The sequence below is a fragment of the Humulus lupulus genome, chromosome 5, assembly GCF_963169125.1.
Source record: "Humulus lupulus chromosome 5, drHumLupu1.1, whole genome shotgun sequence".
In the NCBI taxonomy this organism is placed as follows: domain Eukaryota; kingdom Viridiplantae; phylum Streptophyta; class Magnoliopsida; order Rosales; family Cannabaceae; genus Humulus; species Humulus lupulus.
Genome location: NC_084797.1, coordinates 158688231 through 158692514, shown reverse-complemented (window position 1 = coordinate 158692514; position 4284 = coordinate 158688231). Strand labels below are relative to the sequence as shown.

General features: G+C 36.5%; 1 long non-coding RNA gene across 1 annotated transcript; it reads right to left on the bottom strand.

The window, feature by feature from the left end:
* Positions 1-2079: 2079 nt before the first annotated feature.
* Positions 2080-3740, bottom strand: LOC133780683 (uncharacterized). Its single transcript, XR_009869510.1, has 2 exons — positions 3503-3740; positions 2080-2711 (listed from the first exon to the last, which is right to left on the bottom strand). It is a non-coding gene; the product is annotated as an uncharacterized LOC133780683 (long non-coding RNA).
* Between the last annotated feature and the right edge of the window lie 544 nt (positions 3741-4284).

Genomic DNA, 4284 nt, shown 5'->3' with positions numbered 1-4284 from the left:
GGAGGTTTGGAGCTGGTTTGAAGGCGTGGTTCCAAGGGAAAACGCAGGGGAGGTTTGCTGGTGCGTATTGAGATTTTGGCTGAACAGGGTAATGAGTCGCGGCATGATTGTGGTGCGTCGCGGCTCATGGCGTCTGGCAAAGGGGGTTGCCTCTGTCTGGGGGGCGCGCCGCGGCGCATCTAGGGCGGGCCACGGCCCTTAGTGACTTTTTGGCCAGAATGGTGTTTCTAGCTTGGGGATTCAAGCCTTAGGCCTTGGGTTGAACCTAGTACCCGGTTAAGTGGGGATTGATGTCCCGGAGGCTAGATATTGGTTTGGGAATTTATGTTGATCATTTTTATTGATGGTATCTTATATTTGGTTATGACTAGGTGACCGCTAAAGGACTAAAAGTTGATCGTTCTCAAGGGTCGTTCTTTAAATCATTCTAGCTCGACTTTGAGGTAAGAAAACTGCACCCTGTGTATATGTGACATGCATGGCTATTCTTGATGCATGTTGGTTGATTAATAAGTATGACATGCATGGCTATTCTTGATGCATGTTGGTTGATTATCGAATGTGACATGCATGGCGGTTATTGGCGCATGTTGGATTGCTGAGTATTATGCATGTGATGCATGAGAAACATGTGATTAGGACATGCTTTGTATACTGAGTATGATATCATTCGGAGCTTGAGCCTCTGTGTTGTGCATGGTCCTAATTGTACTAGTACCTGTTAAGTAAGCATGCTGAATGCCTTGTTTATGGATATTGGACATGTGATATATGTTTGGTGGCATGGCTTACATGTGTATGGCGCTGATTTATTAGTCAGAATCGGCAATGGTGTCAGATCCGTCTGTGAAGCTGTGACTTATTAGTTAAGTTCACAACGGGCTGAGCACTGGTCGTGTTTCACTGACCCAAGAGTCAGAAATGGCAGAGCGTTGTGAACGCCAGGCCAAATGAAGATTAGATCTAATCGAGGTCGGCATTGAATGACTCATATGGGGTATTAATGCTGGACCGACCAGAAGGTCAATGAAAACTATAAGCGCTTGCCTAGTCTAAGACCAGATGTTCATAGCCAGGGCATATGGCCCCGGTGACTGTTTGGCACATGGCTAGGGGATGTTGTCCATAGTTACGACTCTAGAGTCGGGAGGAAGGTTATGTTGGTGACCATTCACCTTGCACCTGTTCTGATCGAACTTATGAAAGGACAACCTACCAGTTAAGCCCTGGTGACCCTATCGTCACATGGCTAAAGGGTGCTGACCCCACATTTGTGACTCTCGTGTTAGTCACCTATTTGCTTAAACTGTTGGTCCTAAATAATCAATACAGTTACTGTTGATATTATATCATGTTCTATTGTGTTTTCTTGCTGGGCTTCGGCTCACGGGTGCTATGTGGTGCAGGTAAGGGCAAAAGGAAGTTGGACCATCCTTGAGTTGGAGAGCTTAGGTGATGACATGTACATATGCAGCTGCTCGTCCGCCACGGCCGAGGTTTAAAAAGGAACTAGGGTTGAACCCTGTTTTGCCGCTTAGAACGGCCTGTTGTGAATATTTTCTGTAATAGACTCTAAAATTATATTTTCGGGATCCCAATGTATATATTAAACGTTCTAGTGAAACGTTACATCTTAACCAAAATCTTTAATCCCTAAACCGTTAATCATACTTAGTTACACGATTTTGGCCAAATGACTCGATTAGCGAGTTTAGCACTGTTTACAAGGCACACCGTAACTGTAACGACCTCCTTTCTTAACATACATATATAGTGTAAAAACAAATTTTAACCTAAATATGACAATACTGAAATTCTGAATTTACAAAAAACTTTATTAAACAATACATAAATAATGTTTATAACCTCAAACCACATAATACTCACAACTAAATAAAAACTTTATCTTACATACAAATCTTAATACTTTTATAAATCATTTTCGTGGCGTTATTACACCTTAACGTAGAAATGAAAATGTATCCAACTGATAAATTGAAAAGCTTTATGTAAATTACAAAGTTCATGAAATACTTTTAAAGCTTTAAGTAAATGATAAAGTTCACAAAATACTTTTAATGAAATATAATAAAACCAAGTTTCTTGTTTATTTATGAAATAGCATAGCAGAACTCCACTCCCTTCAGGTCAGCCCCATATGTACAGTCATGTTGGCTCCACGTATACTCATCAACGATTTATATTTGGGGCCTCTTACCTACAATACAAAACATTAACTGATGAGCTAAGGCTCAGTAAGCATAATAACTACCTCATATGCATTAAAATAAACGTACAACATGCTATGTATTCTCTTTCGTTCTTTCACTTTCCTTTCTTTTGGGCCCTAGAGGATGCTGCTGCCGGCATTACATAGGGAATCACATTCCCACCTGAACATAAACATGATAATAGGGAATTTCCCGCATAAACATTCATCATATAGGGACGTACATCTCCCTCCTTACATTTTTGGGACTTAGGTCTCCCAAGCAGCACCTCTACTTTAACGTTTTCAATAACTTGTCTGTGAACATTAAGCGTGCTTATGCATAATATAACATTCTTGAAAATAACTTATGCATAAGAACAATATGACAGATTAACATATAAAGCATATAAATGCACATAAGACACATAAAATACTTGTATTGTAGATGAGGATTCTACTTACCTTGCGTCTTGATAAAACAACCGAAATTGTTAGCTTCCTGGTAAAAACACAAACTATTAACTTACATAAAATCTACATGATGTAATTTTAGTTTATAATTGTTGTTATTCTATTTTTCTCTTCTTCTTATTTTATTGTTTATTTTATGTCCAGGCATATGGTCATACTATAATTGTCCATGGCAAGATCCTGGTCTAAAAGTCGTGGTCATGGTCATGGTCATACGGAAATGTCCAGGTCATAGTATCAGTCCATAATAATAGGGAATAAGGTCATATAATAAAAGTCCAAATAGTCCAAAGTGTGACCATAGCCTATATAAGTTTAGTATTATAAAGATACATAAAAAAAATAGTTTATATTTCAATTTTGGCATTTGTAAAATATGACGACATGGTAAAATAATCCATATATAAATTTTTGCATTTTAATGGCATAGTAAAGTAATCTATATAAATTTTGGCATTATAATGGCATGGTAACATAATCCATATATAAATTTGGCATTATAGTAAAATAATCTATATATAAATTTTTGGTATTATAACGGCATAGTAAAATAATCTACATATAACTTTTGGCATTATAACGTCATAGTAAAATAATCTATATATAAATTTTGGCATTATAACGGCATAGTAAAATAATCTATATATAAAATTTGGCATTATAACGGCATAGTAAATTAATCTATATATAAATTTTTGCATTATAACGGCATAGTAAAATAATCTATATATAACTTTTGGCATTATAACGGCATAGTAAAATAATCTATACATATATAATAACTAAATAACTGAAAATAAAGGCTCGGGAAGAGCTTACCTAAAAGGTTTTCGTAGGCTAGCGTTATGGACAGAACTTCGCCTAGATCTCCGAGGTTTAGAACTTTAGAAGGATGTTAAGAAGATTTTTGGGTATAGTAAGAGAAAGGAAAATGAGGTTTTTGTGATTTCAAGATGAGTTTTGGAAGGGCTATTTATAGGAAAAACTTGAGATACTATTCTAATAAAATATTAAAAATAATAAGCATAGTGGAATAATAACATATTCAAAATATCAAGCATAGTAATTTGCTTAAGTCATCAATGTGTCACTACTGCATCAATATGTGGAACCCATGGGGTGGACCCCGCTGTGGGACCCATGTGGACCCTACTGTGGGACCATTGCGGACCCCACTGTGGGACCCACTATGAATAGTACCCGGTGAATAGTAAAAAATGAAAATTTCCCAATCTTCTTATATTACTTAGTCTAGCATTTTTGACTCACAAACTTTTCTGAAAAAGTTTCTCTAACACCCATAAATTAATTATTCCCACCTGTTGGTTACTTCAACAACTTAGAATTGTTAAAATCCCATAATAGAAAACAACTACACCCCCAACGGTCATGAACACTATTCACCAACGGTCATAAACGGCTAGTTTTTGCCCTATAAATACTTGTTCCTTCAACCATTTATTTGCACAACTTCTTCATCTCTTAACCTTCTAGATAAAATTCATCATCAAAACATGAATTTCTCTTTATTTTTCATAACTTTAGTGATTGTTTGCTTGTATTTAGCATCATTCTATGGGTATTATACTAATGAAATGCCC